General features: G+C 40.0%; 1 protein-coding gene across 2 annotated transcripts in view; it reads left to right on the top strand.

The window, feature by feature from the left end:
- Positions 1–18,720, top strand: part of FGD4 (FYVE, RhoGEF and PH domain containing 4) — a 208,144-nt gene that overhangs the window by 7,800 nt on the left and 181,624 nt on the right. The window contains exon 1 of one of the 2 annotated variants that reach the window (XM_025879512.2): positions 9,337–9,355. The exons of the other annotated variant lie outside the window; for it this stretch is intronic. The gene's annotated coding sequence lies outside the window, so the exon portion shown is untranslated. Of the gene's footprint in view, positions 1–9,336; positions 9,356–18,720 lie in introns of those variants that run through there. 2 annotated transcript variants of the gene reach the window in all.

The raw sequence follows: 18,720 nt of genomic DNA, 5'->3' as shown, positions 1-18,720 counted from the left end.
ACTGATAAGTGGTATTGGGAGTCCAAAGATGAATGAGACAAATGCCGTGACCTTTAGTGATTTCCATCCTAGAAGGAGGAATATGATCTAGAATAAACACCAGGGTGTAAGTGAGTGTTGTGTATAAGAGCAATAATCAGTGTGCTTATAGTTCAGAGGAAGGAAATCTATACCAGGTTGGAAAAACGATTTCACCTCCCAAGTTCTATTCAGAGCCCTATGCCAATTAACTCCATCTCTGTCTCTGTTCTCTTTTCAAATCCCTGTATCCTTCATTACAAAGTTGCCTCTTATAATCCCACTAAAGCCAGGGATTCTTCAGTCGTTCAGCAGATATTTCAGATCAGGCATTGTGGCAGGGCCTAGAAATCAAGGTGAGAAGAATCCATGGTAAGAGTGTGGGCTTTGGAGTTAGACTGGCTGGGTTTGAATCCCCCTCTAGTAATTAACTGGCTGATTTGGAGCTCTTTTTGACTCTGTTCCCTCATCTATAAAACGGTAATATTCAATATACCTACATCATAGAATTGTTGGAAGAATAAAAATTGATAAAGGGCTTAGAACAGTGCTTGGGAAGTGTTCAGATAACTTTCATTATTTTTGTTGGGATGAACACAAGGGCTAGCCTTGCAGTCTGGCTTTTTCTCATTTTCTGTGTCCCTCTAATCTAGTGCTGTCTCGTGAGATTGTGATTGGTTGTACCCACTGAGTGCAAGCTCCTGCCTAAGGTGCAAGCTGTGCTGGGCACATGTCTTCTGTCCCTTTACATCCCCTTCCTGCTTAGCCCTCTCCCCCCTCCTAAGTCCCCGATGAAAGTGCCTCTCTCACTGTTGGCCTCTGTCCTCAGTTTTCCCTCTTGTGCTTTCTTGAGCCCCACTTTCATGTCAGACTTCCCTAAAGCCTGGATTGCATCACAGAACCACCATCCTCTATCTCTGTTTCCTAACTGCAATCTGGCCTTCTCCTCTTCATGCTGATTCTCTGGTGATTCAAGTGGCAGTTGGTCATCTTGTATGATCCACAGAGCTCCTGGTCAGGATGTGAGGCCAGCCCTCCCTAACTTGCCCTGACTATTTGTTGTCTATGTTCCTAGAAAAAAATCTTCCTGCACTCACTCTTGCCGGCCAACTCAAGTTGCTGCACCTGCTTCCCAGTCCCTAACTTGAGTGATCCATTGCCATCACTCCTCAGGGGCCTTTTGAAGTCCATTTGAGGGCTCAGTAAATATTAAGTACACAGAAGAACCCCAAATTAGCTTGGCATATCATGGTTCAACATAAGAATTTTCTGGCAACACTGTCAGAAAATGGAATTTGGTTCCCTTGATGATTGTGAGCTTCTTATTAATTAGGATGCTCACGGAGAGGCTGGGTGACTTAGTGGCTGAGCTGTAGAGGACATGGGATGTTTCTCTGGCCTGTGCACCCAGCGCACAGACTCTTCTCACATCACTGCTTCTCTGCTTTCCTTCTGAGTCTACACGGTTCCTATGCTCCTATCAGCAACATGTAGCAGTCTGTGCAGTGGTGTGTTAGGGAAGGTGTGGGAGTGGTCTACTTTGGTCTTGTTGAGAATTCATGGACTAGGTGTCCTTTTTTGGTTACCAGTTGTGCTTATTCAGGCATTCTTTCTGATGCTGTGATATGTCTTGACTAAGAGACCATTGGAATTCGGAGGACCTGCATTGCTCCTGCACTGGAAGCCCCAGAGTGCTTTGTTGGTAGTTCTGTTCTCTTCCAGCTTTGTCTCTCGTTTCCCATTCCTGCTGTCCTTTCATGGCCTTTTTCTTCTTCGCCTATAGGGTTTCTCACTATTAAAGCTTGGCTTTTAAGGTCAGAACTCTTAATAAACATTGTCTTTCTGCCCAGATCTAATTGGCTTGTCTTAAAAAGCAATCTGAGTGGTAGGTACTAGGTATGATCAGAAGCAAGGTTTTAGTTTCCAGCTCTTAGAACAAAAGATGAGACTGTGGAGCCACTGATACCTGAAATATCTCTATTTTGTTTTCCAGATCTTAATGTATTTCATCAGATCTAAAATGTATACTTTTTCTCAGTTTAACATCTCTGAAACTGGGATGCTTTCCGTTGATGGGATTTAAAAAATTGTAAGATGTTGAAATGTAGATTGGCCTGAATTTTAAAACGTAACTGCACAATATTTGCGGCCTATAAATAGTAATAAAGATTATGAAATATATTCCTGGATTATATAATTGAGAACATCCACTAACTTCCCTCTTCCTCTCCTCTAAACCCAAAACATACCTTGCATTGTCATCTCTGTATATCTCTGGCTACTTCTTCAGCCCACTTAATTATAATTACTATAATAAGAGTCATAAGAACAGTTATCATTTATCGAGCACTTACTTTGTTGGTCAGACACTGTCTTAAGTACTTTATGTGCATAAACTCAGTCATGACAGGTAGAATCCATAATCCCCACTGTACAAAAGTGGAATCAGAAGCCCAGGTAGATTAAATGATTTGTTGAAGTTCATATGGCTGGGGGAGCCACAACGTAAACCCATGCTCTTAACCCCTGGACTTTCCTATCTCTCACTAATTTCTTATTGCCAGCTTTTAACATCTCTGAACATAAAGATATTGTTAATCTTGAGTAATGGAGGAAACACTTTTCCCTGATGCTTTTATCTACTTTATCCATAGTATTAAAAACAAAAGCAGTGCTCTGGCCCACTGTAGCTAGTGAGGAAGGAAAAAAAAAAAGACATTTTCAAGGAGAAAGAGAAACGTCTTTTTTTTTTTTTAAAGATTTTATTTATTTGACGGAGACACAGCAAGAGAGGGAACACAAGCAGGGGGAGTGGGAGAGGGAGAAGCAGGCTTCTAGCAGAGCAGGGAGCCCGATGTGGGGCTCGATCCCAGGACCCTGGGACCATGACCTGAGCCGAAGGCAGACGCTTAACAACTGAGCCACCCACGCGCCCCAAGAAACGTATTCTTAAAAAAGATTCTGGAGATGGAAACAAGATGGAAACAGGAAATAGCCTCCTGGTCTTTGCTGTGCAACCAGACTCAGGAACACTCATCTAATTCAGGCCCTTTACCGCTTTCTTTCTAGGAAATCTTGACTAGACTATATCCTATCTTTAGCAGGGTGATAGTTACCTGTTGAACTTTGAAGTTACGTGAATGGTATTAATTTTCAAGAATCCTGTTATTTGTAGATATGCTGCAAACAGGCAAAACTGCATTTCTCCTACCTGATTAAAAAAATAGAACTATAATATATGGCCATATAATAGAATATGTCTACTATATACCTAATGTTAATATATCAATATCATGATCCTATTGGTATTCGCCTGCAAGCCACTTTAATTTTTTGAAAAGAATTATGCATAGCTCCCTCTCCCCCACTCTTAACATCTTAGTGTAATAAAAAACTGGGTGTGAGTAGTCACACTCAGATGCCCGCCACTGTGAAAGAACTAGGGAACTGACAAGGGTGCTAATTAGAGCCCCTCTGTAGTCCTTTTATAGAAAGTGGTAAACTCAGGCCACTGGTTATGAAAACAGTGAAAAGAAGGGAAGAGAAGGATTCAGGAGGAAGCAAGGAGGAAACTGCCAATGATGGCAATCATTGTTCTGAAGTCAATGTGGTGCCCAGTATTAGCTCCTTTTCAATGGAGAACTAAAGCCCGTTTCCAAGTTTTGGAACTGAATGACCAACTTGTATGTTTTTGTTAACCTGGGAGATTTGCTTTAACCACATGGTGGGCACTGGGGAAATAGAACAAAGAATTCGAAAACTGAAAGATACTTACATAATCCCCACTTTTAGTGGGCGGCTGTCATCATATAATGCATGAAAGCTCACAGCCGGCTGGGGTGCGTTTGGTGCTTCTCTTCCCCATGATCTTGATGGTAGCTCATTTCCGTGAACTTGAGGAAAATCTGGCAGTTACATGTATCATTGCACTAAAAGCCCTTATTTCAGAATATTCATTCCTGCAGATCTTTTGTTAATTGTCCATTTCTGGCATAGATTCCTGGGTCCCACTATTTATACTTTTCCATGTGGAAAAGGTCTCAAAGCCAGTTCCTTAGCTAGTTTTTACAAATGTTATAGTGGCTCATTCAGAAAATAGGCTTTGTCACAGACTTTTGGAAAAGCTTAATAGTTTTTATATCTGCTTATTTTCTTTTATCCAAAAATACCCCTGCAAGAATAGTTGAAGAAATCATTTCCTTTTATTTTTTTCTTCTAATATTTTCGCTTTGCTCATGTGTTAAGTGTACAACTTACTGTAGATCTGAAAGTCTTCCCTGATAGGAAATTTCAGTCACTTGAAACATTACTTTTAATGTTTAAAAAGTATTGAGTTCATTGGTTTCACGTGTTTGCTTAAATTTCCCTTTTCCCTGAGGCCCCTCCCTGGCGACCTGATTTAACGTTGGAAGCCCTGCTCCCACCTCTCCTCACCTTATTTGTTCTCTGAGACTTGCCACTATCTTTTTTTTTTTTAAAGATTTTATTTATTTATTCGAGAGAGAGAGAATGAGAGATAGAGAGCACGAGAGGGAAGAGGTTCAGAGGAAGAAGCAGGCTCCCTGCTGAGCAGGAAGCCCAATGTGGGGCTCGATCCCGGGACTCCAGGATCATGACCTGAGCCAAAGGCAGTCGCTTTACCAACGGAGCCACCCAGGCGCCCACTATCTGTTTTTTTAATCTTATTTTCTGTCCCTGCCTCCCCTGCCCCAGTGCACATACTAAACTCCATGAGAGCAGGAGGTTTTTTTTGTTTTGTTTTAAGATTTTTTTTATTTGAGAGAGAGAGGGAGGTAGAGGGAGAGGGAGAGCTCGCCCACAAGCAGTGGGGAGAGGGAGAAGCAGGATCCCAGCTGAGCCCAGAGCCCACGTGGGGTTTGATCATGGGATCATGACCTGAACCGAAGGCAGATGCTTAACCAGCTGAGCCACCCAGGCACCCCAAGAGCAGGAGGTTTTGTCTCTTGTGTTCTTTTTTCCAAAGGCAGGGTACAGTCAGGATCCCCATTGTGGAGACTGCCCAGCCTAAGCCTGAGGACTTGTGAGACAGGGATGTTGGTGGTGGGTGTGTTTGGGGTGGGTGGTGGAAGTGAGCATTGGACAGACCTGAGAGGTAGGGTGCGAGGCCTAGGCCCTTTATACCAGGGCACCTGTGGTTGCAGCAACTGAGACATTGTTGGCTGAAGTTTTGACAGGAACAGGTGGAGGTAGAGCGTGGGGTCAGACTCATTTTAAGAATAAGGTAGAGACAGGAGTTGGTGTGAGGCCTTCAGTTCATCAGGTTGAGACTGTATATACAGAGAAGCTTTTCTTCATCACCTCTTTTAGTAATTTTTTTGAATCTCTTTAATGTGAAGTTGAATCATTATGCCAGTACAAGAGCAGGGACTATATTGGTCTTGGTCCCTCCCTATTTCTCCAGCACCTAGAAAAGTTCCCTGTTCACTGGGTTTTTGTGAAATTGAGTGAGAGGATAAAAATGTAGCACTCAACATAGGATTTCAAAGTGCATATTTTATGCCAGCCCAATATTTAGAAATCTAGAAAGCTTTATCACGTCTTACCTTGTTTTCTTTACCCAGTTTCTTCTTTATTTTTCCAAAATAGAGTTCCTTTAAATAAGTTTTCTTGGTGCTATTGAGAAGTGATTCAGTTTAAAAGCATATAACTATAACTTTTAAAAGTATATATGCTTGATGTACAAAGTATCCTTTAATTATAGCTATTATAGTTATATCTGAATTGTTTCTTTGAGACAGACTTATATCTTTGAAAATCTCCCATGGGTTGGGGTGCCGTGTAAGGGAAAGAATCCTTTGGCAAAGCCGAGGGATTAGCTATCTGATAATGTACATTTAATCTGAACTACATAACAAACTGAGCCTTTTCCTTTGGTTTTCTAAGGTTTCTCACAGGACCTAGAAAGGTTTCTCCTTCAGCTCTTATTTAATAGTACATTCTAAAACTTTCCATCTACATTTATATGATGGAGGAAGACCTTAAACCATGTTAATTTGTTCTGTGTTAGTTTGCAGTAGATCTTCCTTAGCCAGAGAAAAGTTGGTTATCCTGTAACTAAAACATGAGATGCAGGTGAGCAGTTAATAGTTTGAAAACAAAACTCTTTGTAGCTGGAATATTTAAAATAATTTTGTTCTCCTTCCCATAAATTTCATGCATATGAAAATCATTTGAAATTCAGTAGGCTAAATTCATTTCTTAGCTCCTTTATAATAGTCTGGCCTTTTCAAAGAAGAAAGCTTTAATTATACTGTCTACAAGAAGGTCACTTCCTTCATGTAAATTAGGATTTTTGTGTATCTAGGCCCACTCTGGTTTCTTTATAGGTATAATTAACTTAATTGCCTTCTCAGTGCTTTATGCTAGGGAAATGGGAAGTGCTTTAAACTTCTGTAGATACCGACATTTAGAAAATTATTAACTTATGAACAGGGTTCAGATTTATTCTAATGAAAATTCTACAATGTGGCGAGGCATCATTTGGTGTTATTGATTAAATTTTGTCTGTGCACTGTATATAAGTCATGGAGTATTGGACAAGATTAAATAAAAATTCAATACAACGATGAATGATAGAAATTTCTCTAGGGGTGCCTGGGTGGCTCAGTCGGTTAAGCGGCTGCCTTCAGCTCAGGTCATGATCCCGGGGTCCTGGGATTGAGCCCCGCATCGGGCTCCCTGCACAGCAGGAAGCCTGCTTCTCCCTCTCCCACTCCCCCTGCTTGTGTTCCTGCTCTCGCTATCTCTCTCTCTGTCAAATAAATAAATAAAAAATTAAAAAAAAAAAAAAAGAAATTTCTCTTCTGAGAGGAGTAGCTTCATTTCTTGAAAGTGGGGTAAAACTGGTTAAGAGATCTGGCTCAGTAGTCATACAGGTCTGGGTTCAAATTCTGCCTCTGCTGCTTCACAGCTTTGAACAAGTTGTCTTACCTCCCTAAGGCTTTCTTTATAATCAGGATTGATTATAATGAATAATGAAAGTATTCATAAGGTTGTAAAGGGTTAAATGAATGACAAGTTTGGTACATTTACATATTCAGTGCTCAATAAATGCTGGCTACAAATTGTATACAGACTGTGTGTGTGTGTGTGTGTGTGTGTGTGTGTGTGTGTGTGTGTGTGTAGTATATGTGGTGTATATATGGTTGTATGTGCATTTTAATTGGTAGTTAGAATTGGACTGGACTCTTTGGAAGATGTCTGCTGAAACTATTGTAGCAGAACTTCTAGACAGATACCCACAGTATTTAAGTAGAACGAGCAGATTTCAAATTGGCAAATGTTTTTATTAGCTCCTAAAAATCTTACAAAGGTTTTAATCTGTTTTTATGTTTACAAAGTTATGCTTACAAAGTTTTTTTAAATATGTATATTCTGTGGATTCCTTGTTACCCTTTTGGATTTGACCTGTGTCTTTTCATTTTTAACACAAGTGAAATATCTTTTATAGATCCACAATCTTACTAGTACACATAATTTCACTCATTTTACTCTATCATCCTCTGCACATTCTATATACTACTGATGTATTGTCACCATGAAAATTATTTTTCATAATGTTGCTCTCGAATGTTGGGGGTGGGAGTATGCAGAAAATGCTTATTTCTTTTCATCTTCGAAAACAGTACATTCCCATTTGCATTATAAAAATGGTTTGGAAATACATAGCACCTAACAACATTGTGCCTTTTCAGTTTTGAGGTAACAGTAGTAACTATTAGGACATCACCCCAAGTTGGAAAAGGAAAAAGTATCTGCTCTTAAAATAATGTGGAAAGCTCTGAACTTAATTCATGTTAACCTTCATCAGCAAATTTTTTAAGCTTGGTTTTACTTTTTCCACTGTTCATGGCAGATGACAAGCCACAAATTAGGAGAGGCAAGAGGGTAGGTCTGCAGGGGAGTGACTACAAGAGTGTGCTTTTAGACAATACAGCAAAAATTACCTGACAATCTAATATAAAGAATAGAAAAAATTTAGATCCCATGCCATGTTTCAGTAATGGATATTAACAACTATATCTTTCCCATCAAAAATTGTGGAAAGCAATAGGGTATAATTTCCTTAAAATGTCAACCATAATAGTTTTCTATTATACCTTCCTGTACCAGACTAGGATTATAGTGTAACATAATAGAAATAGCATTCTGGCTGTTAAATCATGTTAAGTTATGACCAGGCCTCCCACCCCCCCCCCCCCCCCCCCCCCCCCCCGCTGCCCCGTGGTTTCCATTGGCCTATCTCTTGGGTTTTTGTGAGATCCAAGCAAATAGTATAGATAATGGGTTTTAAAATTCTCTTCAAATGCTAATGGTTGGTAGACAGGATATTCTTTATCAACCCCAATTATGATGTTTAAGAGTACCACCAATAAGGAATTTAGTTGGTGCAGAATTTGTCTGCACTATTGACACATTGGCTGGATAATTCTTGGTAGGCTGTCCTGTGCATTGTCGGATGCTTAGTAGCATCCTAGCCTCTACTCCCTGCATGCAGGTAGCTCCAAACATTGCCAGATGTTCCATTAAGAGCCAACATTGCCCCAGCTTGAGAACCATTGGTTTAGTGTAAGTGTAAAAGCTTAAAACCAAATGCATTGCTAATGTTGTTTTAACTATGCAAAATGTCCAGTCACCATCATCTCTTTTTAGTGGTTTTGGGTACCTTCCGTTCTTGCTTTTTTTGTTGAACGAGGAAAGAACTGCCTATGTTTGGATATTTGTTTCCTACTTGTTTTATGTTGTCCCTATTGTGACTTTACTGAAAAAGACATCTGTGACTCATAGAGGGAAGTATACATCATTGTTTTAGCTTCCCCTTGTCGAATATGCCCCACTTTTTGGTGGGGCATGTAATTCTTAGTAGAATGCCAAGTGCTGGTTGAAGAGGAGAGTATTTGGAGCTTGCCTGATTTGTAGCTGGTGCCCTAGAACACCTGGTACCCTTAAAACTGGTCTCTGTGGATATGCTCATCTGTGCGGACAGAGTGGGGCAGAGTGCCAGAGAATCTACCGGGGCAGCCTTTACTTCCTGCCAGCCACAGAGGGTGCTGAAGGCTGGCTTCTCATTTTTTTCTTCTTCCTCCTTATTCCATCAAGAGTCCTATCATTTCTGTTCTGGTTTTACAGAGGCATGAATTGGACAAGGGGATGGGCAGGAGAACCCAAGAAGGCTGGGGCCATGGGGAATGCTTGGAGGGAGAGTTCTGAATAGGCCCAGGAACAAGGGCGGAGTGTAAGAAGCACACGGGACATCAGAGAGTAGCTGTGGAATGGACATTGTATCCGGAGTGCGCGAATGTCTTCTATGTGCCAGGTGAGCAGATAGAAGAGCAAAGAGCTTTATATATGCAACTTCATGGAATCCTCCCTCCAATTTGCTGAGGTGTGCACTGTTCCACTTATTTTATAGATCAGGAAACCAAGGTCTTGGGAAGGTGACTGACTTCCTCAAAATCTCACAGCTAGTGTAGGGTAGAACCAGGACACACATTTGGTAGGTATTTGTAAGGAGGAGATTCCATGCATGGTAACTCTTGCTTTTTGGTAAGATAAATGTAAAATCGCCCAGATGTGTCTCAAACCATTGTTTCTGCCCACTGCCATCTTCATAAATCTCTGGATCAGTACTTAGAGAATTATTTCTGGTGATATCAATTCATGAGCTAGTAGCCCTTTGGTTTTATGGAATGTTTTATGATAAATTCCTCAGTCCCTCCTACTTAAAGTTCACTGAACCCTCAGCCCTAGGATCTGGTCACAGTGGCTCAGCTCATTTCTGTCCCCAGCTATTCCTTAGCCAAAAGTTTTATCTTCAGAGCACCATCCTTGTTTGTGAATTGTCACATTTCTCAGTGTTCTTGCCTTATGACTAAGAAAAGGGTTTGTGAGAAATAGAATGTCCAGTCAAAAAAAATCTGTTTTAGAAGAGCTGTAGTACTTGATGTAGGAAAGATGTTAGGATTCTGAGTCAATGACCAAGAAAGAATTCTTGAGATGTTTTTGGTGCAGAAAGGTGTTTTTATTAAAGCACGGGGACAGGGCACCTGGGTGGCTCAGTTGGTTAAGCATCTGCCTTCGGCTCAGGTCATGATCCCAGGGATAGTGCTCTCTCTCATACGTGCACTCTCTCTCTCTCAAATAAATAAATAAAAATTTTTTTAATATTGGTTTTATTTATTTTTAAGATTTTTTTATTTATTTGACCGAGAGAAAGCACAAGCAGGGGGAGTGGGAGAGGGAGCCTGATGCAGGGCTCGATCCCAAGACCCTGGGATCATGACCTGAGCCGAAGGCAGATGCTTAACCATCTGAGCCACCCAGGCGCCCAAATAAATAAAATCTTAAAAAAAAAAAAAAAAACACAGAGACAGGACCTGTGGGCAGAAATAGCTGCAGTGGAGTTGGGATGGGTGACTGATACATACTTTAAGTTGGGAGGGGGTTAAGGATAGTGTAAGTCTCTAAGGAATTTTGGCAGCAAGATTTCCAGGACCTTGAGGGGGCTAGCTATTGTTGGGAAAAGGTCATTTATTACTGTCTAATAAACCTTAGTCATGAGACCCTTTAGATGTCTATCGATGGGTCATATGCTTTGGGGTTGACTGCCAACATATATTTTGGGGGATAGAGATAAAGGAATTTTTATATGTTAAAGTAGACTTAGAGCATACTGGGGGTTGGGCTAAGATTGCCTTTTGCCCTTAGCAAAGTATTAACATGGAGGCAGCTGAGTTCCTAGAGGAATGTCACTCTGCCTGTTTCAAGGACTTGCCAGTGGGCTATAGGTAGTAAGGAAATTTAATTTTAATTTTGCCTTTGTTTCCCACATCAGTACTGGCAGTCATCAAAAAGACAATGAAAATGAACCATAGTCTTGAAGTTTAGTCTTTTGCATTTGATTGTGATGACAGTTTTGAAGAAGGAACAGTATTTGAAAGGGCCTAAAACCAAATCAAAGTAATACATTGTGAGGTAGTGTTTTTTTGTTTCTTTGTTTTTTGTTGTTTTTAGAAAATTGACAGGCTCTCTTTTTAAAAACCAGCTTTATTTAGACAAAATACTATACACTTTACCCATTTAAAGTGGATAAGCTGACTTCTGAGGTGGAAAAACTTTGGATTATTTCAGTATAGTTCCATAGAGCTCTGCATTAGGCAATGATTTCTGACAGGAGTTTTCTCTCTTCAGAAGTGCTTAATTATGGCAAAGTAAGAACTAAGGCAAAGATCAAACAAAAATGGGTGGCATTTCTTCAGAGTTCAGCGGAGTTTTGGCAACCTTTAAGAAGACACTCTGTCCCAAATTTGTAATGATTAAAGTGCTTTCTTCCAAATTGCATAATATTTGAAATGGTGATTGATAATGTATATAGACATGGTTGGCTTATTAGAATATTTTTCACAGAAGCTTAACAAATTGAGATGGAAAAGCAAGGCTCATTGATGGATAAGTTCCTATGCAAATATTTGCTTTCTTTAATACTTCCCAGTTGAAGACTTTGGGGTGTGTACATGAATTGGCCATGAAAGAATGTGAGACAAATGAAGTATGAAGGTGGTTCACAGACTCTTAAAGAGATATGAGAATCTGCACTTGGCATAATGAGATTTATTAGAAAAAGTTAATGTCCAGTGATGTCTTTAGTGAAATCTGTCTAGTCCTTACAAGAAAAAAATCCTTTAACAGTATAGACAATCTTCATAATATGGCTCTTTAAAAGTGAGTTTTTACATGCTTAATATTTATAAAAGCCTGTATCGAGGTTTTCTTTTCAATTTATTTTGCTATTTCTGTGGTATAAAATAGGCGTTTAGGAAATTGAACTTTGACTTACATAATTCTTACCCTTTGACCATTGCTTAGAAATGATTAGGTTGCAAATTGGAAGTTGCCTCTAGTACAATGGCTTTTTATATGGGTAAGGACTGAAGGAAACGGCTAGCTCATGATAGGATTATTGAATAAAATCTTTTGTTTCTGTGGGTGCTGAAAATGGCAGAAAACCTGCTTATTGCATTTCATCAGTAGGTCTTTATGCATTAGTTATTTTAGGACTGAACTTACACATTTCATGTAAGCAATCACTGAAAATGAGGCCTACATTGAGACTGGGAGTCGGTCTGTACTGTGAATTGTGAATAAGATACATATTCTTTCCAAGAGTTTTAAAATTTCTTTGCTAAACATGGATTAAAAAAAAAAAACTTCCATAAGGACCTGTGGAACTTCCAGTTTTTTTCTACAGAAAACCAGAGGCTGGAATTGTATGTAAAAATTCTCAGTGGTTGCAAGTAATGAAAAAATGTTACTTTGTTTTGTGGGCCAAACTAACATGCTATTGTGGGCATGATTCTGTCCTCCATGGAGAGAGAGAACAGCAACACCTGTTCTACAAACTGGAAAGTTGACGAGCCTAGAGTGCAGGCACTTGCCGCAGTGCTGCGGTGGGATGAGGAGGAATAGTGCAGAGAGGAAGTGGCGTTGATCTGGGCCCTGAAGCTCAGGTCAGATTTAGAGGGGGGTCAGTGAGGGGCGCGCATCCTGCCCGAGGTGGGGGGGGGAAGCACAGGCCAGTCATTGGGAGTAGCAGTTGGTCCAGTGCCAGAAGGCTGGCGCGCCTTCTGCTGTGGAGATGTCCCCAGGAAGGGAAGGATAAAGCCAAGCCCTTCCCATAATCCATGTGAGCACCCATACCCCCAGCCTCTCAAAATGAATCAGGTAGTGTAGGTTAAAAGAGAATATGAAAGTTCAAAAATAAGAAAAATCAGCTTTAAGACAGGTCCCTTAGCCTGACTAGATTGTTGATCCTTAAAAACTCTTGTGGGTAGTGGTGCTGCTGTCCTATGAATAGTCACCCATTCCTCATTTGGGGAATCACTGTCTAAAAATAAAACCATTACATATTTTATTTTTAAGTAAAGAAGATATTGGCTCAGTACTGGAAGAATTGAAGGCTTTTTTGTTTTTCCTTCACTGGACTTTCATATTTTAGAATCACCTTTATATTTCTCAGTAGTTTCCTGAGGTGTGGTTGGATGACTCAAGGTTACTAAAGTTACTCTTTGACTTTCCTGGAGTTCAAGGTTATTGTCTTTACTGTTAAGCATTAGATTTCTGATTGAAGGTGGCTCCAGTATGCTGTATGAACTATTAGATTGTATTAAATGAGACTATCTGTTCCATTTGCAGTATGGGAAGTAATCTAACACAACTAGAATTAAATGTACAACTGAAAGGCTTAGCCTTTCTAGTCCTGGGTCGTCCATTAACTTGCTCAGTGACCTAGGGCAAGTCACTTACCTTGAATGACGTGTGATGTTTTTCATCTGTTAAATAGAGATGTTGTCGCCAGGTTAAATACCTGATAGGGCAAGATTTGGAACACACACACACACGCACACACACACACACAAATAAATGCTGTCCCTCCCCGCCTGTATACTGTCTGATTTGTTCACCTTGGAATCCTAGTATGATGCCTCACACATAGCAGGTTCTCAAATATTTGTTGGATGAATTCAATGTAGAAGAGAAATCCCCCCCTCCGCCCCATGGTACTAGAAGAGGCAGAGATATGTATCTTCAGTGTTTGTTTTGGTGTGTGTGTGTATGTGTGTGTGTAAAATTCAAAGCCAAACACTTATTAAGAGGAGAAGGACACAGGTACAAGACAGAACTGTGTGGCAAAAATTAAAAGTGAATACCTACCTGATCTATTCCCAAATATTTAGGTGCTGCAAGTTGTAACCTTGGCCCCTTTTATGCCTTCACTTGCCCACTCAGTTTGGTTGATTCATTTATTCAGAACTCATTTCTTGAGCACCTGCTAGGTCTCAAGTCCTGGCTTAAACTTGATGGTTTAGATGAATTCAGGTTCCTACCATCAAGCAGACCATCATCTTTTTTTATATATTTTTTTATTAACATATAATGTATTATTTGTTTCAGGGGTACAGGTCTGTGATTCATTGGTCTTACATGATTCACAGCACTCATCATAGCACATACCTTCCCCAATGTCCATCACCCAATCACCCCATCCCTCCCACCCCCCTCCACTCCAGCAACCCTCAGTTTGTTTCCTGAGATTAAGGGTCTCTTATGGTTTGTCTCCCTCTCTGGTTTCGTCTTGTTTTGTTTTTCCCTCCCTTCCCCTATGATCCTCTGTCTTGTTTTTCAAATTCTTCATATCAGTGAGATCATATGATAATTGTCTTTCTCTGATTGATTTATTCGCTTAGCATAATACCCTCTAGTTCCATCCACGTTGTTGCAAATGGCAAGAGTTCATTTTTTTGATGGCTGCGTAATATTCCATTGTATATATATACCACATCTTCTTTATCCATTCATCTGTTGATGGACATCTAGGCTCTTGCCATAGTTTGGCTATTGTGGACATTGCTGCTATAAACATTGAGTTGCCCCTTTGGATCACTACATTTGTATATTTGGGGTGAATACCCAGTAGTTCGATTTCTGGGTCATAGGATAGCTCTATTTTCAACATTTTGAGGAATCTCCATACTGGTTTGCAGAGTGGCTGCACCAGCTTGCATTCCCACCAACAGTGTAGGAGGGTTCGCCTTTCTCCACATCCTCGCCAACATCTGTTGTTTCCTGACTTGTTAATTTTAGCCATTCTGACTGGTGTGAGGTGGTATCTCATTGAGGTTTGATTTGTATTTCCCTGATGCCGGGTGATGTTAAGCACTTTTTCATGTGTCTGTTGGCCATTTGGAGGTCTTCTTTGCAGAAATGTCTGTTCATGTCTTCTGCCCATTTCTTGATTGGATCATTTGTTCTTTGGGTGTTGAGTTTGGTAAGTTCTTTGTAGATTTTGGATACTAGCCCTTTATCTGATACAAATTTGCAAATATCTTCTCCCATTCTGTCGGTTGTCTTTTGGTTTTGTCGACTATTTCCTTTTCTGTGCAAATATCTTCTCCCATTCTGTCAGTTGTCTTTTGGTTTTGTCGACTATTTCCTTTTCTGTGCAAAAGCTTTTTATCTCGAGAAGTCCCAGTAGTTCATTTTTGCCCTTGCTTCCCTTGCCTTTGGTGATGTTTCTAGGAAGAAGTTGCTGCAGCTGAAGTCAAAGAGGTTGCTGCTTGTGTTCTCAAGGATTTTGATGGATTCCTGTCTCCTGTCCATTTTGAGTCTATTTTTGTGTGTGGTATAAGGAAATAAGCAGACCATCATCTTAATAGAGAAATGAACAGAAGCAGATCACAGTGCTATATGATGTTAGAGGTATTTTGGTGGAAGTATATAGAAGGAATATTGGAAATACAAGTAAGGGAGCCACTGTTTCTGGGCAGTTGGAGCAGAGTCATTTGGGCTCATAGAAAAAGGGGTACTTGAGCTAGGTCTTGAAATGTGAACGTGTGTTGGGGCGCCTGGGTGGCTCAGTCGGTTAAGTGTCTGCCTTTGGCTGAGGTCATGATCCCAGGGTCCTGGGATCGAGCCCCACGTCGGGCTCCCTGCTCCTTGGGGAGCCTGCTTCACCCTCTCCCTCTCCCTGCTGCTCCCTCATCCTGCTTGTGCTCTCTCTTTCTGTCAAATAAATAAAGTCTTTTAAAAAAACATGAATATGTATTGAGTAAGGGGAAGGGAAAGGTAGGGCACTGGGATGACTTCCTGTAGGTGGAATTATGGGGAGAGATATATGGGAGGGATGCAAGGAAAAACTGGGGAAAATCTGACACCATAAGCTATCTCCTGAGACAGAGTTTTTCTAAAGTAGGGTTATAAATTAATGTAGTATTATGTTAAAACCTTTCTTCTAGTGTACTAAACTTTTTTATTTTTATGTAATTTAGTTTTCATAATACTCTTGGAAGAATAAGCAGTATTGTTTCCATTTGTAGACTGAGAAGCTGAGGTAATCAAAGTCAGATGATGTGTTTAGGGTAATTACTAAGTATGAATTCTATGTCTTTTCTAAATTTAAAATTAAAACAGTATCAAATGTGCAAAAAAATTGAAATTATAGTACATAGAACTTTTTTTCCTGATACTAAGTGGTCTACCTGATACCCCATCATCCCTGAATATTTAGTGCATATGTATATTTTAAACTAAGGACATTCACCTACATATTCATAATACAGCCATCAAAATCAGGATGGTAAATTACTTACAACATCTAATCCTCAGGTCCCGTTAAAGTTTCACCAGTTGCCCCAGTTAATGTCCTTTATGGCAGGGGATCCAGTTCAGAATTGCCCCTTGCTTTTAGCTGCCCTGTCTATTTATAGTCTCCTACAATCTGGAACAGAACCTTAGTCTTTCCTTCACTTTCATGACCTTGACACTTCCAAAGATTGAAGGGCAGCTGTTGTATGGAATGGGTTTGTCTCAACCATCCTCATGATGTGATTGGGTTTAGATGTCTCTGACAGGCATATCACAAGACTTATACTGCTTTCCTTCTAATTGAATCTTAGCAGTCATAAGATGACTGATTTCTCTGTCTCATTACTGATGCTGTTCACTTTGATCCCTTGACTAAAGTGGTTTCTGCTAGGCTTCTCTACTGCAAATTTCTTTCTTTGTAATTAATTACAAAGTATTTTGTGTCAAGTAATTTGAGACTGTAAATATCTCCTTTCTCATCAAACTTTAAATTTATTTGGTTACAGTAGTGTGTATGCATCATTTCCTGTTAAGTTTTTATCTGTTACACTCCTTTCAGATTGTGGCTTTTGTTCCTTTTTGACAAGTTCCCATAATTCTTTGAGCACTTCTGGAGGGCACAAGATGTTCAGAGGTCATCTCGTTCTTCCCTTGCCCCTCAGTACTGGAATGGGTACTGGAATCAGTGATTCTCCAAGGAGTCCTGGTTCTTTTTAGTGGAGAATGGTATAGAGAAACCAAGATCATGACTGTTGGGATGTTAACTGTTCCCAGGGCTTCTCAGCTAGGGGAGTATATGCACTTATATGCATACATATGTATATGTATATACACACACATTTATACATTCTTGATCTAAAAATTGTGAGCCGTTCATACAGATATAGCTAGTTCTAATCTGACACCACAAGATTCATTCCAGTTTTCTCCCTTGCTGTATTTGCAACTTCTTTTCAGAAAGTGGGTATTCTGGCTCCTGTTATCCTTAATGTATTTACTTATTTGGTCAGTCCTGCTATACATACCCAGTCTGTCATTGCTGCTGCCCCCTCCCTCTGTGCTGTTGTCCTCACACCACTTGGGCTCTGATACACTGTGTATGTTGACCCTGACATTTGGATACCCTCTTGACTGAACTTGGGCTTGACTCTAATTTTAAGTATGGCAAGTCTGAAGGCACTAGGTTTACCTCTCTTGCACTTCAGATAAAGCTTTGTGTGAAGGGGTAATGAGATCTTGCCTGTACTCTCCTAATCTTAAATTGTATATTTTTTGGTCATTTTTTCATGTAATTAGGTTTCTTTTAGTTTTGTACTTCGTACAAAAGCAGTGAATGCATTTACGTGTGGATGTTGTGATTCTTGTATAATGCTTATATACATCATTATTGGACAGCTTGTGGTATAAGTAGTGAAGCCATATGTTTGTATAGTAACATAAAATGCAAAGATGTAAGAATCAGTTTCATCTGTAATCCTCATTATCATGGATTGAGATATAAATTAGAATACTGCACAAAGTTGTGATCCTCTAATTTTTATTTTTTTAAAGATTTATTTTAGAGAGAGCATGCATGCACGTGCACACACGTGAGTGGGGGAGGGGCAGAGAGAGGGAGAAGAAGAGAATCTCAAGTAGACTTCCTGCTGAGCACAGAGCCCGACTTGTGCCTTGATCTCATGACCCTGAGATCACGACTTGAGCCAAAATCAAGAGTTGGTCATTTAACCGACTGAGCCACCCAGGCACCCTCTGATCCTCTAATTTTAAAATTATAGCAGAGATATTACCATTTGGTGTATTAGTTTCTTTTGATTTATATTTGTGTTATTCCTTAGATTTGTTTTTAAACATGCATGAGGAGGAAATTACTAATTAAGGTCATGCCTGTGTTTTAAAGATAACAATAATAGGGCTTCTTACTTTCCTGAACTGCATGCCTTTGGAAATTCTTCACAAATAAGTCAGTTTGTTGGGAAATAGAGCTTTCTGGACATTCCTTTCTTGTGTGCACTTACGTGTTTTGTAGGAAGCTTATGTAAATGTGGGCACTCTGAACAGTTGTTGACTGATTGCCAGTCTGACTGATTAAAAAGCATGCTGGGGGGCACCTGGGTGGCTCAGTCTGCTAAGCATCTGCCTTCAGCTCAGGTCATGATCCTGGGGTCCTGGAATTGAGCCCCGCATCGGGCTCCCTGCTTGGTGGGTAGTCTTCTTCTCCCTTTCCCTGCCACTCCCCCTGCTTGTGAGCTCTATCTCTCTCTCTGTCAAATAAATAAGTAAAACCTTTTTAAAAAAAATAAAAAGCATGCTGACATTGAGGTTCTTTTAAATTTTGCTCCTTAACATTTTTCATTCTTAAGTCTGTCCTGAAATAGCACTTCTGAGAAGCCATCCTTTTTCATTATTCTTCAGTGATTTGGGGAACAATTTTATAGGAAAAGATTTTGTATATATGCCTGTGGTACAGGGTAATTCTTGAGGAGTTTAATGTCAATATGTACCAGACACTATTCAGATCTCATCTTTCTTAGTGAATCT

The sequence above is a fragment of the Callorhinus ursinus genome, unplaced genomic scaffold (assembly GCF_003265705.2).
Source record: "Callorhinus ursinus isolate GAN/ISIS: 27379988/994484 unplaced genomic scaffold, GSC_fseal_2.0 scaffold27, whole genome shotgun sequence".
Classification (NCBI taxonomy): domain Eukaryota; kingdom Metazoa; phylum Chordata; class Mammalia; order Carnivora; family Otariidae; genus Callorhinus; species Callorhinus ursinus.
This window is presented reverse-complemented; position numbering and strand designations above follow the sequence as displayed.